This window comes from Phyllobates terribilis, unplaced genomic scaffold (genome assembly GCF_046119375.1).
Source record: "Phyllobates terribilis strain yellow unplaced genomic scaffold, ASM4611937v1 Scaffold_3__8_contigs__length_932513732, whole genome shotgun sequence".
NCBI classification, from domain to species: Eukaryota; Metazoa; Chordata; class Amphibia; order Anura; family Dendrobatidae; genus Phyllobates; species Phyllobates terribilis.
Genome location: NW_027362763.1, coordinates 311,667,801 through 311,693,498, shown reverse-complemented (window position 1 = coordinate 311,693,498; position 25,698 = coordinate 311,667,801). Strand labels below are relative to the sequence as shown.

At 42.7% G+C, this 25,698-nt stretch overlaps 1 long non-coding RNA gene across 1 annotated transcript in view; it reads right to left on the bottom strand.

Moving 5' to 3' along the window:
* The window catches only part of LOC141258081 (uncharacterized), a 125,395-nt gene extending 100,280 nt beyond the window's left edge, over nt 1–25,115 (bottom strand). The window contains exons 1-2 of the long non-coding RNA XR_012318192.1: nt 25,011–25,115; nt 13,216–13,250 (exon numbers count right to left, since the gene is read on the bottom strand). This is a non-coding gene — a long non-coding RNA (uncharacterized lncRNA). The remainder of the gene's footprint in view (nt 1–13,215; nt 13,251–25,010) is intronic.
* Nucleotides 25,116–25,698: the final 583 nt, after the last annotated feature.

Here is a 25,698-nt window from a genome sequence, read left to right as displayed (position 1 = left end):
GACAACAAAGCACAGGCTCAAGGGTTTGAACCCAGACACATGATAAGGCCAAGTTACATGTTAGCATAGGACCCCTCACAATTCTTGCATCCATTGAACTTATGAGTTTTTGGATACTGTTAGAACCTTGCTCTTAGGTTTTTTCCTTTGCTGGTCACATGACCTTGTTGACCTATTTAATCCTGCTCCGCCCTTCTGGCTTTGCTGGACTTCATTGAATAACTACTTTCTAGATAGCCTGTGCTCTGTATCTAACTCTGTTAGTTTGCTTGGTCTACGGACCTCTATGTTCTATATATTTTGTTTGTTCGTCTGTCTGCTACTATTTCTGTTAGGAGGTGTCCCATTTTCCTCCCAGTCCTTAGTACTTGTAGGGATTCCTTCCCCACATCTATAGGTCTCCGTACAGACTAGCTTAGGACTTTAGCAGGTCTGATCGCAGGATCAGGTTCCCTGTTACATCGTAGGGATTCAGCTGAGTTCTATCGTAGGGACAGATCTCCTCTCTTTCCTTAGCTCTGGTAGCAGAACATAACAGTAAGTCCAGCCTGCAAATTCTCTAAGGAAAGATTTTTCTGTTCCATCATGGTGTCGGTTCAGGATTTGGTTCATCGCCTGCAGGGACTCTCTCTGGAGGTGGCCGAGCTCCGTCAGCACGTGAGTAACTGTCCTGGAGCACATTTCTTGGAGCCTAAGGTATGTTTGCCGGATTTATTTTTTGGTGAACACCGAGAATTTTTTTCATTTAAAAATGCTTGCTTATTGTATTTTCGTTTGAGACCCAAGTCCTCTGGGGATGAATCCCAGCGCATAGGGTTCATAATGTCACTTTTGCGCAAAGAGCCTCAGGAGTGGGCCTTTTCTTTGCAACCTAGTGATACATGCTTCAGATCAGTGGATAGTTTTTTTTCTGCTTTGGGACTATTATATGATGATCCTGACCGTGTCGCATCAGCTGAGACTGAGTTGAGACGTTTGAAACAGGGATCAGGTAATGTGGAAAAATATTGTACTCATTTCCGTCGATGGTCTACTCAAACAGGGTGGAACGATTCTGCTCTGAAAAGTCTATTTCTTGCTGGGCTCAGTGAAAGGGTTAAAGACCTGCTAATTGCTTATCCTACACCTGAAGATTTGCAACAGGCTATGCAATTAGCTATACGGGTGGATAGGAGACTGCGTGCAAGGGTTAATGAGAGCAAATCCTCTGCTATGTCAGTTTCTGGTTATGAGAATGTGTGTACTAACAGTGGTGAACCGATGGAGATTGGATTGGTGGCACCTCGCTCTCAAGAAAAAGACCGTCGATTTTCTGAAGGCTTGTGTTTCTATTGCGGAAAATCTGGTCATTTGATTAAAGGCTGTGAGCTTCGTATGAAGAAAGAAAAAAAAATGGTCAGTCATGCCCGTATTGCCTGTTTAAATTCCAAGGGTGTATTTTTAGCTGCTTCCACGATTGCTCAGGAAAAATTAATGGAATTTCGGGTGTTTGTTGATTGTGGGTCTACTCTGAATGTAATTGATGGGGGATTCTTGGAAAGACTCAATTTAAAACCCGAACCTTTATCATCCCCCATTGCTGTGGTTTCTGTGGATGGTTCCCCTTTGAAGAATATTACTCTCAAGGTCTGTGAATTTCCTCTCACTATTAATGGTGTTCACCATGAGAAATTGGATTTGGTAGTTTTGAATAACTTGCCTTCTCCAGTAATATTGGGATTGCCCTGGTTAAAATTTCACAATCCTGTACTGGATTGGTCTACCAGTGAAATTAAATCCTGGAGCCATAAATTTTATGACAAGTGTTGTAACGGGCGTATTGCAGCTTTGGATAGGGGAGAATTGCCTGTTCCTATTCAGGATTTTTGGAGAGTTTTTTCTGAGAAGGAATCGCAGGTTTTGCCTCCCCATAGAGACTATGATTGTTCTATTGAATTTGTCCCTGGAGCGACTCTTCCTAAAAGTCGTTTATTTAACCTTACTATTCCTGAGAGGAAGGCTTTGGAGGAATACATACAGACAAGTTTGGCCGCCGGTCACATTAGGCCCTCTAAGTCTCCTGTGGCGGTTGGATTTTTTTTTGTAAAAAAAAAGGACGGCGGTTTACGTCCTTGTCTGGATTTTCGTGAGATTAACAAAATTACTGTACGCAATCCTTACCCACTGCCATTGATTCCTGATCTGTTTAACCAGTTAATGGGGGCCAAGTGGTTCTCTAAAATTGACCTTAAGGGGGCATACAATCTGTTGCGCATGAAGGAGGGTGATGAATGGAAGACTGCTTTTAACACTCCTGTGGGTCATTTTGAGAACCTGGTTATGCCTTTTGGTCTTACTAATGCTCCTGCATTTTTTCAGAATTTTATTAATGACATCCTTAGACCTTTGATCGGCAAAAATGTGGTTGTGTATTTGGATGACATTTTGATTTATTCGCCGGATCTGGAGTCTCATTGGCAGAGCGTACGTGAGGTATTACAGTTATTAATGGACAATTCGCTTTTTGCTAAGCTGGAGAAATGTGAGTTCGCTGTACAGAGAATTAGTTTTTTGGGTTACATTATCTCCAGCGAAGGTTTTGAGATGGACCCGGTTAAAGTTCAAGCTGTACAGGAATGGCCTAGGCCTATTGGTTTGAAATCGATACAGAGGTTTTTGGGTTTCGCCAATTATTACAGAAAATTCATAAAACATTTTTCTAGTATTGTCAAACCTCTGACCGATCTCACCAGGAAAGGTGCTGATGCGGTTCAGTGGTCTTCTGAGGCCATTGAAGCTTTTGTGTATCTCAAGGAGAGGTTCACCTCTGCTCCCATCCTTATGCAGCCTGATGTGACTAAGCCGTTTTTGGTTGAGGTTGATGCTTCCTCTGTGGGGGTTGGCGCAGTATTGTCTCAGGATAACGGGGATGGATTACATCCCTGTGCCTTTTTTTCAAAAAATTTTTCGGAGACTGAACTGAATTACGATATTGGTAATCGGGAATTATTGGCTATTAAACTCGCATTTGAACACTGGCGCCACTTCTTGGAAGGTGCGGAATTTCCCGTTCAGGTTCTTACGGATCATAAAAATCTGATATATCTTGATGCTGCCAAGCGCCTTAATGCCCGTCAGGCTAGGTGGGCACTGTTTTTCTCGCGGTTTAATTTCTCCGTTACTTACATCCCTGGTACTAAGAATGTTAAGGCGGATGCCTTGTCTCGCAGTTTTTCTCCCATAGTCGGTGCTGAGAAAGAGGAGAACATTTTACAAGAAGGTGTTGTGATAGCTGCTTTGGACTCCGTTTTGGAAGATGAGATTCTTAAAGCACAGGAGAATGCCCCATCTAACACTCCTCATGGGAGGTTGTTTGTGCCTGGGACCTTTAGGAGAGATTTGTTTGTTGAGTGTCACGAATCTCGGTTGGCAGGTCATCCCGGAATCTCTGAGACCAAGAGACTGGTGGGTCGCAGTTTTTGGTGGCCTGGATGGCAGAAGGAAGTCATTAAGTGGGTGCGTCAATGTACTATATGTGCTAGATCTAAGTCCTCACATACTCCTGCTGCGGGGTTGCTTTGTCCTTTGGAGGTTCCCAGTGCTCCTTGGACACATTTGGCTATGGACTTTATAACTGACCTTCCCCCCTCTGAGGGTTTTACTGTCATCTGGGTGGTCGTGGACCGTTTTAGCAAGATCTGTCACTTGGTTCCCTTCGTCAAACTGCCCTGCGCTAAAACTCTCGCTAAGGCCTTTGTCAAGGAAATTGTCAGACTTCATGGCGTTCCTACTGACATTGTTTCTGATAGGGGTCCTCAGTTCGTGGCTCGTTTTTGGCGTGCCTTTTGTGACAGGTTGGGAGTTCATTTGTCGTTCTCGTCCGGATATCATCCTGAATCTAATGGCCAGACAGAAAGGAAAAACCAGGATGTTGAGCAGTTCTTGCGTTGTTTTGTGGCAGACAATCAAGAGGGGTGGTCTGAGTTTCTGCCACTTGCTGAATTTGCTCTGAACAATCATACATCTTCTTCTGCTGGTTGTTCGCCTTTTTTATGTTGTTCTGGGAGACATCCGTCGTTTGGGTCGTTCTCCAAGTTGGGATCTGCCGTGCCTGAGGAGGAGAATTTTTCCGGTGATTTGGAGAGAGTTTGGACGGATGTGCGTGGTAATCTTCAGGAGGCCAACAGAAAATCTAAAGACTACTTTGATAGGAAACGACAGGAGGTTTTGTTCGCTGTTGGTGACATGGTCTGGTTGTCCTCTAGGAATCTGCGGTTGAGGATTCCTTCTAAGAAATTGGGTCCCAAGTTTGTAGGGCCCTTTAAGGTGCTTCAGGTTGTCAACCAATCTGCTGTTAGGTTGGAGGTTCCTACCTCCTGGAGAATTAATCCGGTATTTCATGTCTCTCTGTTAAAAAAGCTGTTGTGTCGGATGGTGACGCCTCTGCCTCTGTTCCTCCGGTGGTGGAGGATGGGGAATATGAAATTTCTCGCATCCTTAACTCTAGACGGTATAGAGGTAGTTTGCAGTATCTTGTGGCCTGGAAAGGTTTCGGACCCGAGGATAACTCTTGGGTGAGGTCAGATGATGTTTCCGCGTCCAGACTTATCAGAGCGTTTCACAGGAGATTTCCTGATAAGCCTGGTCCTAGGGGATCCGGAGGATCCTCTTAGAAGGGGGGGTACTGTTAGAACCTTGCTCTTAGGTTTTTTCCTTTGCTGGTCACATGACCTTGTTGGCCTATTTAATCCTGCTCCGCCCTTCTGGCTTTGCTGGACTTCATTGTATAACTACTTTCTAGCTAGCCTGTGCTCTGTATCTAACTCTGTTAGTTTGCTTGGTCTATGGACCTCTATGTTCTATATATTTTGTTTGTTCGTCTGTCTGCTACTATTTCTGTTAGGAGGTGTCCCATTTTCCTCCCAGTCCTTAGTACTTGTAGGGGTTCCTTCCCCACATCTATAGGTCTCCGTACAGACTAGCTTAGGACTTTAGCAGGTCTGATCGCAGGATCAGGTTCCCTGTTACATCGTAGGGATTCAGCTGAGTTCTATCGTAGGGACAGATCTCCTCTCTTTCCTTAGCTCTGGTAGCAGAACATAACAGATACTTTCTGCTTGAATTTCTTGTCAAGATGCCATTATAGCCTCCCAAAGCTGCTGTTTTAGTGTAATCTGTTTCCCACCCTATTAGATATTCTGCTTGAGGATATTCCAAAGGTTGTCAATATGGCTGAGGTCAGGGGAGGATGGTGGCAGAACTATGAGTTTCTATCCTTTTATGCCCACAGCAGCCTATGACTCAGAGGTATTCTTAGCAGCATTAGATGATGCATTGTCATGCATTAAGATGATTTTTGATTGGCACGGTTCTTCTTTTTGTACCATTGAATAAAATAGTTAGTTATAAACTCTATATACTTTGCCGAGGTAATTTTCACACCTTCAGGGACCCTAAAGGGGCCTACCAGATTTCTCCCCATGATTACAGCCCAAAACATGACTCAACCACTTCCTTGCTGATGTCACAGCTTTATTGGAACATGCTGGCAAACCACCAACCATCCATTAGTTCATTCACCTGGAACATCAATGGTTGCACTAGTAAACAAAACTGTTAAAATTAGTCTTCATGTATGTCTGGGCCCACTGCAGCCGTTTCTGCTTGTGTGCACTATTTAGTGGTGGTCGAGTAGTAGGTTTATGCACAACTTCAAGCCTATGGAGGATCCTGCACCTTAAGGTTAGCAGGACTCCAGAAGCACCAGCAGCTTCAAATACCTATCTGCTGTGTTGTAATGGTATTTTAGCAGCTGCTCTCTTGATCATATGAATTTGTCTGGCAGAAACCTTCCTCATTATGCCTTTACTTGCACAAACCCATCTGTTTTCTCTATCAGTCACAAATCTCTTCACAGTAAGATGATCACGCTTAGGTTTTCGTGAAATATCTAATGTTTTCATATATTGTCCAAGGCATTGCACTATTTAATGCTTTTCGGCAGCAAAAAAAGATCCTTTTTCGTTTCCATATTGCTTGAAACCTGTGGCCTGCTTAATAATGTGGAATGTCCTTCTTAAGTAATTTTCCTTTAATTGGGCTCACCTAGCAAACCACAGGTGTTTAAGACTAATTTCAGTGATCCAAAGAGTCCTGATACACAATACCACACATGAGTTTATTTAAAAACAAAATATTAAATATTTATGACACTTAAATCCAATTTGCATAATAATTTGGCACACTGTTTAAAGACTTATTAACTATTTGCTAGCTGCTATATTATGGAGGAGTAAAGAAGGAGCAAAATACTGTACTTCTAATAATACTTATATTGGAAGAGGAGAATTACTGAAGCCATATTTTACTATATGTTTGATGACTCTTGTATGGGCAAAATAAGTCTTGTGCATGACAACCATGTGACTCACAGTCAGTGTTAGGCTTTATACCAGAACATTTATTTTTCACTTTTCTTTTGTTGCATTCCAGGAGCCATAACTTTTTATGTTTTTGGTAACAGCCATATTAGGACATGTTTTTGGGGGGAGGAGTTGTATTTGTCAGTGGCATAATTTTGGGGTAAATATAAATTATTAACAAAGTTATATTAACCCCTTAACGATCGCCGATACACCTTTTCATGGCAGTCGTTCAGGGTACTTATTCCTCAGCGCCGTTGTTTAACGCCATGGAGAAATAACAGTGTAGAGCCCCCCAGCATTAGAAAATCTCCAGGGCCTCAGCTACCGGGGGTAGCTGAAACCCTGGAGAACATGATCAGGGACAGATTTAACAGTCCCCTGTGACGTTATCGCCGTTATTCACCGAATAATGGAGATCACAAAAAAAAAGAGTCGGATTTAAAATTAATTTCTCTCTCCTCTGATATAATCTAACATATCAGAGAGAAGAGAAATGGGGGCCCCGAGCCACACAAAGTACCTTAGGTACCAAATCTGCGATCCCCTGGCCCTCCTCCTTGTTCCGACAAAAGAAAATGACGGGTGCATGTGCAGTGCATCTGCCAAGATCTGCCTCCCTGCACCCAGGAACAGCAAGGATTTTGCTTGTTGGCCGATGGCTTTTGATTACTGTGATAGACCCTATCACAGTGATAAAAAGCCCCCAATAATAGTTTCAGTAAATCTTCTAAACCTCATTGATCACCCCCTCTTTTGTGTCATCCCCCTTGTCAAATTACATTTTTTTATCATTTTTTTTTTACTCTTTGCAGTTAGGGTTACTAGGGTTAGGGTTCATTAGGGTAAGGGCTACTAGGGTTAGAGTTACTAGGGTTACTAGGGTTAGGGTTACTAGGGTTACTAGGGTTAGGGTTACTTGGCTTAGGGCTAGGATAATTAGGACTAGACTTATTCGGGTTAAGCTTATTAGGATTAGGCTTGTTAGGATTAGGCTTATTAGTGTTAGGCTTATTAAGGCTAGGCTTATTTGGGCTATGCTAGTTATGGTTAGGCCTACATCATTTTCAAAAGTAAAAAAAATATATATAAAAAAATTATCTTCTTGAATGTTGTTTTGAGCACCTTGAGGGGTGCAGTTTTTAGAATGGTGTCACTTTTGTTTTTTTTCTGTCATATAAACCCCTCAAAGTCACTTCAAATGTGATGTGGTCTCTAAAAGAAATGGTTTTATAAATTGTGTTGGTAAATGAGAAATTGCTGGTCAACTTTTAGGCTGTGTGCCCACGCAGCGTTTTTCAAGCGTTTATGCTGCAGAATTTCCGCAGCGGAAACGCTTGTGAAGCGCTAGGTAATCCACACCCCATGGTCCCCAAGGGGATTCCGCATGTTCTATGCACATGCTGCGGATTTTTCCGCAACGTTTATGCTGCGTACAAAAATCCGCAGCATGTCATTTAATTTTGCGGAAGCGCAGCGGAACTCCCGCCATTGACTTGTATTGAGACGCATAGAAACCGCGACTGTACATTTTTACAAGTGGCTTCTATGCGTCTCTATGTGCGGATGGTACCCAGTTCTGGAGGAGAGGAGACTCTCATCCAGACCTGGGTACCATTGTACCTGTAAAAAAAGAATAAAATAACAAATAAAGTTTATACTCACCTGTCCGGCGTCTTCTCTCTGAATGCCGGCAGCGCTGAAGGACCTGCGGTGACGTCACAGTCATGTGATCGCAGGCCCTTCACCGCTCTGTCTCGCGATATGCCGGCATCCAGGAACCAGACAGGAAGCAGCGCTGCAGCCACGCCGGGGCCTCGGGGGTGAGTATAGCTTTATTTGTTTTAATTTTTACGGTTCACACTGTATAAATCCATGCTGTTTGCATGGATTTATGCAGTGTGACCTAGTTGTCAAGCACTTTCCAAGTGATGCTATCGCCTGGAAAGTGCTTGTCAATCTGCATGCGGAAACGCATGTGAATCCGCATGTGGATCCGCATGTATTCTGCAGGAAAAACGCATGCACAATCTGCATGCGTTTTTTTCTGCCAGGAAGATGCAGAAATGCTGCAGAAATTTTCTGCTTCATTTCTGCATCGTGGGCACATAGCCATAACCCTTATAACTTCATAAAAAATGTTTTTTAAAAACATTGTGATTGTGTAAAGTAGACATGTGGAAAATATTATTTATTAACTATTTTGTGTGACATATCTCTCTGATTTAAGGGCATAAGAATTCAAAGTTTGAAAATTGCTACATTTTCAACATTTTTGCCAAATTTCTGTTTTTTTTTTCACAAATAAACGCAAGTGATATCAAATAATTTTTTCCACTATCATGAAGCACAATATGTCCTGAAAAAACAGTCTCAGAATCGTTGGGATCCGGTGAAGTGTTCCAGAGTAATTACCTCATAAAGTGACACTGGTCAGAATTGTAAAATTTGTTCATTAAGGCGATTCTTGGCTTGGTCACTAAGGGGTTAAGTCTTTATGGGAAGGAATCTAAGCAAAACAGTAATTCTGCCACTGTTGTTTTGCATTTTAAATGTTACACTATTAACTGTGCTACATAAATAAAATGTTGACTTTATTCTGTGGGTCAGTACAAATACGTCAATACCAAATTTCCATAGTTTTATTTTTGTTTTATTATTTTGTACAATAAATACAATAAATACACACTTGCAAAAAAATAATTATTCTGAGAGCCATAAGTTGTACAATTTTTGGGCAGCGGAGCGGTATGAGGGTTTATTCCTTGTACAGTAGTTTTTATTGGTACCATTTTGTGATATGTGCAACTTTTTATCACTTTTTTTTTTAATTCTGTGGAAGCAGGGTTGAAAAGCAATGACTGACTTTCATTTGTTCATTTTCATAGATTTTTAATTTATTCTTACTTTTGTCAGATTCAAGTTATTTCTGTGACCATTGTAGGTTTTTCTTTCATTAAACGAGGGGTACCAACAATTTTGACCACGTGTGTATGTGGCCTGCATTTATCCTTTGGGGTTACTGAGTGGCTCTAAGGTGGTATATATGGTTCACACATGTGATGTAGGATCCCATATTTTATGCACATGCGTCACTGCTTATTGATTTCTATATACAAGGGATACACATAATGTTTATACCAGTTGCCATGTGAGAGCCTCTTCATTCATTTCCTCTAAATTGAGACTGTGATACATTGTGTTGATTCTATTCACAAAGTTAAAATGTTACACCACTCATGACAGGTATATTTTTGTGAACTACTCACTCAAGTACCTGTGTCTTTTCTATTGTAGACTATTTGTATACATTTGATGTTTATTTATTCTGCCCGTTTATGTTATACTTTTTCAATAAAATGTGGATATTTTGATGTATCTTCATGAACTATGACTCTTTGTCTCTTATAGGAATTAGCATATATGAGTGTCTTAGGGTATTACCCACTTCAGCCTGTATTTTTGGGCATCTGGCTGGCTCAATATATTTGTATATATTACATATGTGTTTTGAATGATGCTGACATTTTATATATATATATGTTAGGTGTTTGCTGGATTTGAAATGGGTTCAGAACCATCAGTGGCTTCTGTGGTCTCCCATGCTGTTCCAGCTGGTGCTGATGCTGCTCAGCATTGTCATCAGTTCCAACGCCTAGCTGGTGCACAAGATGGACAAGTTGTCTCTTGGGTCTTTGTTCCTAGCAACATGAAGCATAGGTTGCGGAGGGAAACAGGGCTGCTACAGCCTAAGTCCAGGATTCACTGCACTGAGCGTGCCCGTGACATGGCGGACCGTGATTGGTGGTTTGGGGGTCAGCTGATCCGGTGACCTGGCACCGCCTGATTGGTCGTGGGTGACGTCACCAATAGTGCGACAGTGGGCAGGGCTTAATCTTTAAATAGCCCGCCCACAAACATGGCGGTGCGCTCTGATCATTGAGCTGTGATGGTGTTGTTGTGTGGACGCTTGGTCGTTTGGGCTCCACGTGTGCTTTAGCTTCTGTCAGGCAGGTTTAGCGGGGGATAGGCAGCCTTAGATGGAGGAAGGCTGGTAGCTTCGTCTGGCAGTCTGGCTCTGACAAAGGGGTCGCCATACACCCCGAGCAGTCTGCAGACGCCGTATTCCCGGCACCGCCTGTAAGCCACGTGGAGAGATACTCCTCAATCCGGTAGCACGCCGGCTGGGAGCACGTATACGCCGGAGTGTATCACACACGCATCCTAGCGCCTGCTGTGTAGTCCCTGTGCTGTAAACAGGGCTACAGATACATTATTTATTGCACATCTCTCGTGCAGTTAACGGAGATAGTGCGAATTCCTATTCCCGTTCCGGTGTGCAGTAACATGGAGGGGATTGTTATTTCAGTTGGTTGTTTTACCTTCTTACCCGGAAGGTGTTCGGCCGCAGTCCTCCAGGCTGCATCGTGGACCCTAGGTTCGGTTGCGTTCCATTATTTAATACAGTTGTTTGCAACCGTCCCCTTAACATATGTGTATGTATATATAGTTCACAGTGAAGTATAATTAATGTTTACTTTGCTTGTCGATACGATTACGATGATATCCAATTTATATTTTTTTCAATTTTTTTTACTACTTTTGCCACAAAAAATGACTTAAAAAAACACTTTTTTGTGTTTGACATATTTTAAGAACCCTAGCTTTTTAATTTTTCTGAATACAGAGCTGTATGAAGGATTTTTTTTTTTCAAAACGAGCCATAAATTTTATTGATACCACTTTGGGACGAATACAATTTTTTTAACACTTTTTGTGAGGCAAAATGGACAAAAACAGTAATTCTAGCAGAGTTTTTCATATTCTTTTTTACGACAGTCACTGTACAATAAATACCGTAATAACATCATTTTATAATATAGGTTGTTGTGTTTTCTTGTGTGGTTTTGTTTTTTCTTACAATTAAAACCTTTTTTAATATTTACATATATTTTTTTACACCTAAAAATATTTTTTTGATTTTTTTACAACAATTACTGGTCCCACAATAGGATCTGCCATCCTTTAATCGCATTGAAGTCTCTCACAGTGAGACTTTGACAGTCAACCAATCAAGTCCTGCCCTGGCAGGAATTGATTGGCTGAGGAATATAGGCAAACAGCAAAGCCTTTGTCAAGTCTACCTGTTGCCATAGCAACCATTAGCACCCCACGATTGTACTGCGGGGTGCCGATAGTCTGACAATGAGAGCAATCTCTTTGTCAGACTCCTCACATGTCGCTGTCACTACTGACAGTGGCATATGAGGTGTTAAAGTGCTGAGATTACCAATATGTCTGGTCTCAGCACTTGTGTATTACAGCTGCCTCCTGCTGTAGATGGCATGGACACAAGTCCTGTGCCCTTTTCATCTCTAAGACATTTCTCTCTCACTGTATGTCAGATTGCAGTAAATCACCTGTAATTTGATGTACCAATATGTCATTTTGTAGGAAGGAGTTAAAAGGTATTCCCTGCTCATATATTTATATAATGCTTAATAGCTGTAAGTCCCAGTTCTAGGACTGGTGCATATCTTAACACCACACCTACTGGGAATGGGGAGGGGATTGGACATGCACATCTCTCTCCATTCACTACCAGCATATCTGAGCATGCTCATTAAATCCATTTAATAGTAATACGTTTTTGGCAATGAGCGTGCCTCATGGATAGAATTAATAGGATGAAGATTGGTTACCACTAAATATGTGTAACTTGAAATAAAAAGGGACTCATTTTATGCTCCGACCATTTGGCTGTATACATCCATTACCAATACAGCACCTGACACTATTTCCTATATACAATTAAGTAATCCTTCTGATGAAGGTCTGAATTTTAAGGCAGAAACATTACTTTATTTTGGATTGCACTAAAAATAAAATCATTATTAATCTTTCATTAACCTTCTCCCTTTTTTGATGGTGGACTTATGGAGTAGTATCTTAATAAAATCATTATTAATCTTTCATTAACCTTCTCCCTTTTTTGATGGTGGACATATGGAGTAGTATCTTATCTGTGCACCCGTTCACACAGAGTGATGTATATCCTGTTCTAGTGTAGTAAGATGTAATCTATTCTGGGCTGACAGTTTTTACCAGAAACGTTGAGTGCTAAGGGACACTAAATAAAGCTATCAGTGAATGTTGCTACAAGCAACAATTACATTTGCAGATACCACCCCTGCTAACATTTTATGCATGCACAATTGATTACAATTAATAAATGATATTATACTAAGCAATTATTATCATGATGCAGGAAACAAACTAACTGTGATCATAATTGCCCTTTATACAAAAATTGGTAAGATGTCAAAAGTGAATACAGCATTAGGCCCCCTACACAGGTCTGTATAATATCAGTACTAGAAAAAAACAGTACCGGTGTCATCAGTATGCCATCCATGTTTTTTCGGTATGGATAAAGAAAGAATGAAATTACAAAGCTTCTCCTATACTTTGCAAAGTTAAACACGTACAGCACAAGGATGGTACACTGATGCCATCTGTGTGCTGTACGTGTTTTTCTCTGACCTATAGACTTGTATTGCCCTTGTCTTCCGTGCTGATTGAAAAAAATGGACGTCTTCATGTAGGTCACACGGACATGTGAAGATTACTATAGGTTATGATGGGTACGTGTGTCATTCGTGAAAAAAATGAATGCCACACATACTGCAAACACAGACATGTGAAGGAGACCTAACATGGTGATCCTATTAAGTAAGTGAATATGTAATAGGTGCAAAATTATATGTATGTATTATGCATTGCATATACTTCTTTATATATGGAGAAGACCAACCTTGCATAGGTCCTTTGTGGTCAGCAACATCCTTCCTGAAAGGGAACACTGGAGTCATAATCTGTATTGTCAATATGTTAAAAAATAAACTATATTTCTGGAGAATGTATTGGCATATATATATAACATATGAAGAATATGTAAGATATACAGTACAGACCAAAAGTTTGGACACACCTTCTCATTTAAAGATTTTTCTGTATTTTCATGACTATGAAAATTGTACATTCACACTGAAGGCATCAAAACTATGAATTAACACATGTGAAATTATATACTTAACAAAAAGTGTGAAACAACTGAAAATATGTCTTATATTCTAGGTTCTTCAAGTAGCCACCTTTTGCTTTGATGACTGCTTTGCACACTCTTGGCATTCTCTTGATGAGCTTCAAGAGGTAGTCACCGGAAATGGTTTTCACTTCACAGGTGTGCCCTGTCAGGTTTAATAAGTGGGATTTCTTGCCTTATAAATGGGGTTGGGAGCATCAGTTGTGTTGTGCAGAAGTCTGGTGAATACACAGCTGATAGTCCTACTGAATAGACTGTTAGAATTTGTATTATGGCAAGAAAAAAGCAGCTAAGTAAATAAAAACGAGTGGCCATCATTACTTTAAGAAATGAAGGTCAGTGAGTGCGAAAAATTGGGAAAACTTTGAAAGTGTCCCCAAGTGCAGTTGCAAAAACCATCAAGCGCTACAAAGAAACTGGCTCACATGAGGACCGCCCCAGGAAAAGAAGACCAAGAGTCACCTCTGCTTCTGAGGATAAGTTTATCTGAGTCACCAGCCTCAGAAATCGCAGGTTAACAGCAGCTCAGATTAGAGACCAGGTCAATGCCACACAGAGTTCTAGCAGCAGACACATCTCTTCAACAACTGTTAAGAGGAGACTTTGTGCAGCAGGCCTTCATGGTAAAATAGCTGCTAGAAAACCACTGCTAAGGACAGGCAACAAGCAGAAGAGACTTGTTTGGGCTAAAGAACACAAGGAATGAACATTAGACCAGTAGAAATCTGTGCTTTGGTCTGATGAGTCCAAATTTGAGATCTTTGGTTCCAACCACCGTGTCTTTGTGCAACGCAGAAAAAGTGAACGGATGGACTCTACATGCCTGGTTCCCTCCGTGAAGCATGGAGGAGGAGGTGTGATTGTGTGGGGGTGCTTTGCTGGTGACACTGTTGGGGATTTATTCAAAATTGAAGGCATAATGAACCAGCATGGCTACCACAGCATCTTGCAGCGGCATGCTATTCCATCCAGTTTGCGTTTAGTTGGACCATCATTTATTTTTCAACAGGACAATGACCCCAAACACACCTCCAGGCTGTGTAAGGGCTATTTGACCAAGAAGGAGAGTGATGCGGTGCTACCCCAGATGACCTGGCCTACACAGTCACCAGACCTGAACCCAATCGAGATGGTTTGGGGTGAGCTAGACCGCAGAGAGAAGGCAAAAGGGCCAACAAGTGGTAAGCACTTGAAGTTCATCAAGAGAATGCCAAGAGTGTGCGAAGCAGTCATCAAAGCAAAAGGTGGCTACTTTGAAGAACCTAGAATATAAGACATATTTTCAGTTTTTTCACACTTTTTTGTTAAGTATATAATACCACATGTGTTAATTCATAGTGTTGATGCCTTCAGTGTGAACGTACAATTTTCATAGCCATGAAAATACAGAAAAATCTTTAAATGAGAAGGTGTGTCCAAACTTTTGGTCTGTACTGTATGAGCACAACCATAACAAGTATCAACAGACTGTGCAATCACTTTGATCTCACGACAGCACAACACACATAATAATATTGATGTGGGATTATAATCATATATTTAGTGCCCTCACACCGAGATGACACATTTATGATATAAGCTTGTTGAAACAGTTGTAATATATTGTCCAATACTTTGGAAGATCATTGAACACTTAAGGAATTAAAGTGTGAACAAATCTCATGTCTCCGGTGTGTCTTGTTGGATAATATAGGTGTTGCGTACCAACCTCTAGACCACACCTCGGAGATCCTCTTTTTGTGTGTGACAATTGAAAGCCAAAGGCATTACTCTTGTAACAGTAATGATCAGGACAGATCATATAGCCTCGCATTGATTTGATGAGGAGTGGCAAGAAATTCATAAAGTGCATTTTCTGTTCATCTCTCTCTGTCATCCTGGAAGACATTATAATAGGAGCAAAATCATTAAATGACTGGAGATTTTATTCAAGACCAATTCAAGCTATAATTTAAAAAAAAATGAAAAGGCATAGGAAAATTATCTAATCAAAACAATGGACTCAAATGTAAGATGAGCCATCGCACTCTGATTCATAGCGAGCGGACAAGAAAAGATTATAGCCTCATTAATGTTCGCACCACAGAAGAAAATGACAGGCTTAATTCAGGGTTGGTTTGTACCAGGGCAAATCCCCTGACCATCTATTAGTGAAGGAGTGTTCTCGCCTGCATCTCCCAGGGCTAATGGGAGAATCGGTGTGTACCAGTAATTCATCAGGCACAATGGACAGTTTATTAAGATCTCCTGGGAGTAGTTCTCAGTCTAATAAAGGAGTGATTCAGAGGCGTTTTGCGTTACTGGAAAGTGCACACTGCATCTAGGTTAACCTTTAGTGCTCTATGGGAATGTAGCCAACATCTTGAAGTTCACACAGCTGACCAATTTTCTCACAGTGCACATGGTGTATACGGCAGAAAAATACTAAAAACCTTTAGATTGAAACATGTCTAATTCTAGTCTTGATTTATAGAAATAAACATTGTTGCAGCCTAAAACCATCTCATTTATTCACAGTATGTACACAACTAATATTTTAAAACCATAGTTCAAGTTGTTGTTTTCAGACAACTATGAAGAACTTGACTGTAGCAAAATAGTTTTCATGAGTTTTGCAACATGATCAGGAGTAAATGCTAAGAAAATCATGTCCAGACAGTCTGTTTCGGGGTGTTTGTCCCTTATAAGAGTAGAGCAGATTCTAGCTGGTTGAGTGCAATGTCTTGAGGTGCTAATGCAAGATAGATTTCTTTGCTCTTAGCTAATTTGCAGGAGAGCCAGTACTTTCCTCACATTAAAGGGGTTGTCCACTACTAGGACAACCCCTTCTTAATCTGAATGTTTGCTCCTGTTAAAATAAAAACACATAGAACTCACCTTCCGCACTGTTCCAGCTGTGTTGGTACTCGCATTCCCTGTGCCCAACCAGTGCTGCCGCCACAGTCCCCGCCTTTGAATGTACAAGTAGTCAAGAGAAAGTGAGCGGCCAGCCAAAGGTCTGACTTCCTCTTGACTACCTATTCGTCTGAAGGTGTGGACAGTGACGCCAGCGCTGAACCCCAGGAATGTTAGTGCCGACACCACTGGAACGTCACTGGCACGGGAGTTGAGTCTAAGTGTTTTATTTTAACGGGGGCAAACATTCAGATTGAGAGGAGGTTGTCTTAGTATTTGAAAGCCCCTTTAAGTGAAAAGGTTATTCCCATCTCTGCCTTTCATAGTCGAGATGGGAATATCTACTTCTAGGTTCCAGCCGTCAGAAGCTGAGTTACAAAAACAGCCAAGTGCAGCTATGCTGTTTCCAGAACTTTCATGAATTTCTATGGGAGTTAAGTAAGCAGCATAGCTGCCTTTGTAACCCTGCGTCAAAACACTGGGACCTAAAAGAAGTTATTCCCATCTCGACCATGAAAACGAGCAGATAGGGTATAAGTAATAAAATGTTATAGAAACATTATATTACCACCAATTTTAATGAAAAAAGCTTGTAAGAGATGCACATTGCATCACTAACAACGCTATGGGGGCAGTGTAGATAGTAGATAGGGCATGACAGGTTCCCTTTAAGGAGTAGTGATGAGCGATCACTAAAATGTTCGTGTGCTTATTGCTCGGGTCGAGCACATTAGAATACTCGGGTGCTCGACCTGAGCAACGAGCCCAATGTAAGTCTATGGGAAACTCGAGCATTTTCTTGGCGGCCTCCCCGGACGTCTGCAAGAGCTTAAAAATTGCCCAAATCGATGGGAATAGTGCTCAAATGACATGGGAACAGCATGGGGAAGTCCAGTAGAAGCAACTCTGACTCCCAGGTCACTGCTGTGAAAAACGTTGTCAGAGCATTACGGCGCTTTTACAGACTCACAATAAAACATACAAAAACTAAACCAAAATGGATTTTCCTGGGAAAAATGTTAAGGAACATCTTTGCCAGGGCAATGACTTGTATATAAGGCAAAATAAATAACCAAAAACAAAAATGCTCCTCCACACCTTGAACTATGTTCACACATAGCGTTTTTGCACTTTTGCATTGCTTTCAACGGTGAAAAATACATTTGCCAGTAAATGTAATTTTAACATTTTACTACCTTATCAGCCCATGTGGTGTGTGAGACATGATCAAACACATCCTGTTTCGTTTATGAAAGAGGGACTCTGAAAGCCACAAAGCCTATTTTTATAGGGCCATCAGGTGCCCCTTACTTAAAGGGCCAGCAGTCAGCCATCACTATTGTTAGAGGCCATCGACTGGCTATGCTTTGTTGTTCCCATTATTAAGGAATGAGTCTCCTATACTGTTATAGCATATGCAGTGACTTCAAGGCCTGCCCAAAATTTGGACGCACCCCAATACCCCATTGAAGAGACATTGAGGGCCTGATTTAAAAATATAATTTCCCATTATTAAGGAGCGGGTCTCCTAAACTGTTATTGCGTATGCAGTGACTGAAAGGGCTGCCCAAACTTTGGAAAAACCCCAATAACAATTTAAAGACACATAGAGGAGTGCCTCAGTAAAAAAATGCTGCCATTATAAAGGAGCTGTTCTGCTATACAGTGATAGCGTATGCAGTAACTGCAACAGTTGCCTAAATTTTGGAAAAACCCCAATACCAATTTGAGGACACATACAGGAGGGACTCAGTAAAAAAATGTTCCCATTATAAAGGAGCGGTTCTGCTATACAGTTATAGCGTATGCAGTGACTGCAAGGGATGCCAAAAATTAGGACATGAGGAGAAGGAGGAGGACAACAGAAAATAGCCAAAATCAGGAAGTGTATACCCATGTCTGGGTGTGAAGAGGTGCATGGGAATAGACCTCCCAAAAAAAGCCGCTGGATTTGACTTTATGTTCCGCTGCTATCATCCGGTGGTGTTGAGAAATCTGGCCCAATCCAGCCCTTGTTCATTTTTATAAGAGTTAGCCTGTCAGCATTTTCAGTTGACAAGCGGATGTGCCTATCAGTTATAATGCCCCCGGCTGCACTAAAAACCCGCTTTGACAAAACACTAGCGGCAGGGCAGGCCAAGACCTCCAAGGCATAGAGAGCCAGTACTTGCCACATGTCCAGCTTGGATACCCATTATTTTTCTAATAATTCCTCAACAAGGGCCTTTTGGTACTGCAACATTTTACTAGACTTTTGTGCCACTGGAATGAGAGATATAAAGTTCACCTTGTAGTGTGGGGGTTTAGAAGTGTGATCAACCAGTAATTACTATCAGCCAAAATGCGTACAACGCAAGGGTCACGAGAAGGCAGCGGAACATAAAGTCAGCCATGTGCGCCAGACTGGTAACGGGCAAGACTTCTGTGTCCTCACCAAGATGACGACTGACCATGCTCTCCTCCTCCTCCTCCTCCTCCCCCCTGTCCTCAGGCCACCCACACTGAACCAGCGGTATGACAGTTGTACAGTTACTACCGTCTACAGCGCGACTGCCAACAGACAAGTCTTCCCTGACCTGAACAAGAGAACAACTGTTCATGCTCTCCTCCTCATCCTCTTCCTCATTCTCCCTTTTCTCAGACCATCCATGCTGAACAGACGGCATTAATGTGGTGTGGGTAGTACGGTCTGTAGCACAGAAAACAAACTTCTGTTCCTCCTCATCCTCTTCCTCCTCCTCCCCATTTGCACCCAATCTGCGTTGGGATGAGATGAGGCTGGGCTGTGTGGCATCACCCTGTACGGTTCCTTGTTCCATCTCATTGTGTTGCGTCCGCAATGCCTACTCTTTAATTGTGAGCAGCGAGCGTAACAGAAGAAAGAGAAGCAGGATGGTGACGCTAATTATAGCATCATCACCGCTCACCATCTTGATGGAGTCATAAAAGTTTTGGAGGATGACACAGATGTCTGACATCCATGCCCACTCCTCAGTTCTTTTGTGTGGAGGCTGACCTGAATACCGATGGGCGTGTTGAAGCTGATGCTCAACAACTGCCCCCTGCTGCTCACAAATCCTTCCCAATGTTGAGTTCCAATGTGTGGTGACATCGCACACCAGTTGGTGAGCTGGAAGCTGTAAACGCTGCTGAAGGACGGCGAGGGCAGCGGAAGCTGTAGGTGACTTTCTGAAATGAGCACACATGCGGCGTACTTTGACAAGCAGATCAGGCATATCTGAGTAGGTTTTGAGAAACCGCTGAACCACTAGGTTGAGCACATGGGCCAGGCATGCTATATGTGTGAGGTTGCCTAGCTTTGTAGCTGCCACCAGGTTCCAGCCATTGGCACACATTACCATGCCTGACCATGCGGTGACAGCCACAGATTTGCCTGCTCTGTTACAGCTGTTAACAACTCTTCAGAGGTGTGCGGTATTTCCCCTAAGCATATTAGCTTCAGCAGTCCCTGTTGTGGCTTGGCCGAGTCAGTGCTGCAGTGCTTCCAGCTTCCGACTGATGTGGTCACTTGGAGGCTGAGGAGGAAGAGTTGCAAGAGCTGTAGAATGTGGGGGCAACCCTGATTGACCCAGGGCCCGCAATCCTCTGCAACGGGAAGAAGTGTTCAATCCCAAGGCCTGACTGGGTCCCGGCTTCCACTATATTAACCCAGCGTGCCGTCAGCGAGATGCACCATCCCTGCCCACAAGCACTTGTGTCGATGGTAAGGTGGGCCTTCCCAGTAACTGTGTTGTTGAGGGCATGGCTAATGTTCTGGGACACGTGCTTGTGTAATGCAGGGACGACACACCGGGAGAAATAGTGGCGGTTGGGGACCAAGTGCCGAAGGATGGCCGCCACTATCAGGTTGCGGAAAGCTTACGTCTCCATGAGCCTAAAAGGCAACATTTCAAGTGCAAGCATTTGAGAAATGTGTGAGTTTAGTAGTGTGGCTGGTAGGGCGTTGGCTGTGTATTTGTGCTTGTGCTCCAAGGACTGGGGTAGGGACAGCTGAAGCTGCGCTGGGACAAGGACTTGGACGTGGTTGCTGATGGTGGTAGTTGTGAATGTGCAACAACAGGTGCAGGGCAGGAAGCAATTTTGCATGAGCCATGGACAGGGGATTGGTGTGCATGCACAACAGCAAAACAAGCTGTGGTGTCACCCCCAGACACTGTTTTGGACCCTGGCATTCCACTCACCTAGTCGGGTGCTTTGCTGTCATGTGCCTGAGCATGCTGATGGTGGTCAGGCTGGTAGTTTTTTTTACCCCTACTGATGCTGGCCTGACAGATGCTGCAAATGGCCTTTTTGACTTATCTGGACAGCCTTTTAAAAACAACCAGGCTCTGGAAGACCTAACAGTTTTACTGGCAACTTCCGTCATGTTGGTGTTCCGGGGAACGGTTTCCCCCCTTGTGTCTGTGGCTACCACACTGCTTCTCCCTACCTGTTGTGGTGTTACGCCTCCCTCCCCGTGTGCTGCTGTGCTCGCTCAGCATGTCACCTTGCCAGGTAAGGTCAGTGACTTCATTGTCCACCACCTCATTGTCCTCCTCCTGAATTTCTGGCAACTGTGCCTCATCATCGTCCACCTCTTGTGACAGTAATTGCACTTTCCCACCGTCACCTTCATGTTACCGTGGCTGCTCAAATATTTGGGCATCACTACATGTGATCTTCTCTTGCCCCGCTTGAAGCTGGCCAGGCGAGAGGCCAGAATCTATAAATGGAAAAGTGAACAGCAGTTCAGAGTGTCCAAATATGGGATCAGTTGTCTCTGGGCACCCGGCATGGTGGGAGGAATCAGGGTGAGGAAAATGTGGTTCAGACTCATGGCTACTGAGACTCAACCATGTGGAAGACAGGGTGGTGGTGGTTGCACAGTGACTGGAAGCATTAACTGCTATCCAACCAACAACATTCTCACACTACTCTGGCTTCAAGAGTGGTGTTCAGCAGCCCCCTGGTAATTGGGACATGAAGGTAGTTTGACATGATGTGGGTGTTTGTTGTGCTCCTTCAGCAGGCACAGTTTCATCTTGCCCACGACCTCGGCCTCAGCGTGTACCATCACCATCACGTCCACTTCCCCATCCCTTTCACGCTCCTTTACCATTTTAAATGGAGTGTAATATTTGGCATGCTCCACAAAATGTCAGAATTATTACCGCAGTAATATGCGATGACGTGTGACGACCATGGATTTAGGCTGTGGCCTTGTAGTATAGTATTGGTCAGTGACCAAGTGTGAATAGGTTCAATATAACACAGATGACTGACTTTAAATGGAGTGGAATATTTGTCACGCTCCAAAAAATGTCACGATTATTACCACATGTGAATAAAATCAAAAAAATCTGCTTCCATTCTGCTAACAAGAAAATGGAGCAGTAAAATGGAGTACTGTATTGCTTTTTAAGCAAAAAATATCCTGATATGTAGGGCTATGTAGATATGTAACAGCAGCAGCAGACAGAACGTGCAATGGACCCTATTGTGCTGTATACACTGCCACAAACCGTGCCTAACTTCTGCTATCTCTAGTAATGTATGCAGCTGGATTAGTCCTCAGAAGGACTGTTAATTCAGATAGATATACACTGTGTGCAGAATTATTAGGCAAATGAGTATTTTGATCACATGATACTTTTTATACATCTTGTCCTACTCCAAGCTGCATAGGCTTGAGAGCCAACTACCAATTAAGTAAACCTGGTGATGTGCATCTCTGTAATGAGGAGGGGTGTTGACTAATGACATCAACACCCTTTATAAGGTGTGCTTAATTATTAGACAACTTCCTTTCCTTTGGCAAAATGGGTCAGAAGAGAGATTTGACGGGCTCTGAAAAGTCCAAAATTGTGAGATGTCTTGCAGAGGGATGCAGCAGTCTTGAAATTTCCAAACTTTTGAAGTTTGATCACCGAACAATCAAGCATTTCATGGCAAATAGTCAACAGGGTCGCAAGAAGCATGTTGGCCAAAAAAGGCGCAAAATAACTGCCCATGAATTGAGGAAAATCAAGCGTGAAGCTGCCAAGATGCCATTCGCCACCAGTTTTGCCACATTTCAGAGCTGCAATGTTACAGGAGTATCAAAAAGCACAAGGCGTGCAATACTCAGGGACATGGCCAAGGTAAGGAAGGCTGAAAAACAACCACCTTTAAACAAGAAACATAAGATAAAGCGTCAAGAATGGGCCAAGAAATATCTTAAGACTGATTTTTCAAAGGTTTTATGGACTGATGAAATGAGAGTGACTCTTGATAGGCCAGATGGATGGGCCAGAGGCTGGATCAGTAAAGGGCAGAGAGCTCCACTCTGACTCTGACGCCAGCAAGCTGTAGGTGGGGTACTGGTATGGGCTGGTATCATCAAAGATGAACTTGTGGGACCTTTTCGGGTTGAGGATGGAGTAAAGCTCAACTCCCAGACCTACTGCCAGTTTCTGGAAGACAACTTCTTCAAGCAGTGGTAGAGGAAGAAGTCGGTATCGTTCAAGACAAACATGATTTTCACGCAGGACAATGCTCCATCACATGCATCCAACTACTCCACAGCGTGGCTGGCCAGTAAAGGTCTAAAAGAAGAAAAAATAATGACATGGCCCCCTTGTTCACCTGATCTGAACCCCATAGAGAACCTGTGGTCCATCATAAAATGTGAGATCTACAGGGAGGGAAAACAGTACACCTCTCGGAACAGTGTCTGGGAGGCTGTGGTGGCTGCTGCACACAATGTTGATCGAAAACAGATCAAGCAATTGACAGAATCTATGGATGGAGGCTGCTGAGTGTCATCATAAAGAAAAGTGGCTATATTGATCACTAATTTTTTTGGTTTTTGTTTTTGCATGTCAGAAATGTTTATTTCTAAATGTTGTGCACTGATATTGGTTTACCTGGTGAAAATAAACAAGTGAGATGGGATTATATTTGGTTTTTATTAAGTTGCCTAATAATTCTGCACAGTAATAGTTACCTGCACAAACAGATATCCTGCTAAGATAGCCAAATCTAAAAAAAAACCACCCCAACTTTCAAAAATATTAAGCTTGGATATTTATGAGTCTTTTGGGTTGATTGAGAACATAGTTGTTGATCAATAATAAAAATAATCCTCTAAAATACAGCTTGCCTAATAATTCTGCACACAGTGTGTGTATATATATATATATATATATATATCTATATATATATATATAATATATGTTGTGGAATACCTATGCTAACTAATAAACAAGCAAATCTCTCCCTCACTCAGCAGCAGCTCTCCCTGTTTCCGGGGTACACTGTGACGAGTGTAGGGTCACCAGGTCTTATATAGACCTGATGACGCTATGCGGCCAGCCAATCAGTGTAATGCCACAACCAACATGGCTATGGCATTACAGTGAGTGGCTGGCAATCCCTGCATGTCCATTGGCTCTCTGAAGAGTGCCAAACATTTGGGCAGGAGTCGGAGACACAAGCTCCCACCCAAGCATCCGGGAAATACTCGAGGAGCGCCGAGCATCTCGAGCAGTGAGTTGCTCAGGCGAGTACCGAGCAGTGACGAGCATGCTCGCTCATCACTGTTAAAGAGGTTTCCCAGGCACACAGGTTATTAAAACAAAAAGTGGTCATGTGCCCTCCAGTTCCTTACTTCCTGCTGTAGTAGCAGAGTACAGAGATTTCCTGCCGCAGTTCGTGGAGAGCAGAGAGATTGCCTGTCTGTGCTTTGAAAAGAGCGTAACCTCTCAGTGAAGCACGGCCCTGCATGCAGGAGGCAGGACTCAGCCAGTGTGCTGAGCGGTGTGCTCCGAATGGTGAAGTCGTAGGTGGCCGCGGCCAGTGATCATTGCAAGGTATGAGTGACTGGGGAGGAGTACAGGGAGAGAGCAGAAGCAATAGAGGCAGTGCAGGCACCACAGAGAAGAGCAGTAAACTAATCAGCTAGTGACTATTCAGAGGGATTGTGCTGGGTGTTCCAGAATGCTTGCTTACATTATATAAAATGGATACATTATATATCTCATTGTTCCACTACTGTGTATGGAGCCAGTGTTGTGTCACTGTCAGTACCTGTAACATAATGGACTGCAGGAAAGTCTTGGGACAGTGCATGCCAGGTGAAGTGGGGGAGGGGTGTGAGGAGGGATAAATTATGAGGGCAGCAATTTCTACATCTTGAGAGTGGTGGAGGACAAGTGGGCAATACTCTTGATTCGATTGACAGAGAAGTTTACAACAATAATTAAATCTTATATATTTACTCACTAAAATGTATAATTTTGGTAGCTCACCACAAGGTACAATGCTTCTCGATCATATAGGTGATCAGATAGGTGGAGTCAAAATGCCACATTTGTTAAGTGATTTACACAAGTTTTTTACATCAAGTACTGTAAGTCCCAAAAATGTGTGTTAAAAATAATGTGTGACAAAATGTGCTATTTTTTGCAACATCATAAAACTGATTCAAAAACATTAATAATTGTAACCCTTCATTTTTTGACTTAAAGACAGTCCAAAACTGTAGAAAAGTTGTTAAAGGAGTTGTCAACTGCCACAAAATGTCTTTTGAATGCCTCCAATGTGCTGAATAAAATAAGACAAAAACATACTTATCTACCGGGCCAGCACCGCTCCTCTGCTCCGAGCACTGTGTCCCTCAGCAATCATGACATAATCTGCAGAGCTCACGTGACAATCAGAAGCTACTGATGTGTGGCAGCCTTCACATCTTGTCAAATGGTAATTCTCTCTCTGATGGAACCATGCTGCCGCTGATAGGCTGTAATGCTTTTGTGACATAAACAATTTCTCAATAGAATTAAAATGCATGTAATCTGCACGTGACTGTATCAATAAACTTCTGTCAAAGCCAAATACCAGGAAGTATCTAAAACAAAACAGCTTTATTTAACAGGCATATATCATAAGGTTTTTGCTACCTTGAGGCTGTGTTCCCACTATGCCTTTTCCAAGCGTTTATGCTGTGGAATTCCCGCAGCATAAACGCTTGGGAAACGCTTGGTAATCCGCCCCCCATGGTCCTCAATGACAAGCCGCAATGTCAATGCCCATGCTGCGGATTTTTCCACAGCGTTTATGCTGCGCTCAAAAATCCGCAGCATGTCCATTAATTTTGCGGACACGCAGTGTAATCGCCGCCATTGACTTGCATTGGAACGTTTGGATTCCGCATCACTACATGTACACAAGCGGAATCCAAACGTTTCAATGTGCGGATGGTACCCAGGTCTGGAGGAAAGGAGACTCTCATCCGGACCCGGGTACCATAGAACCTGT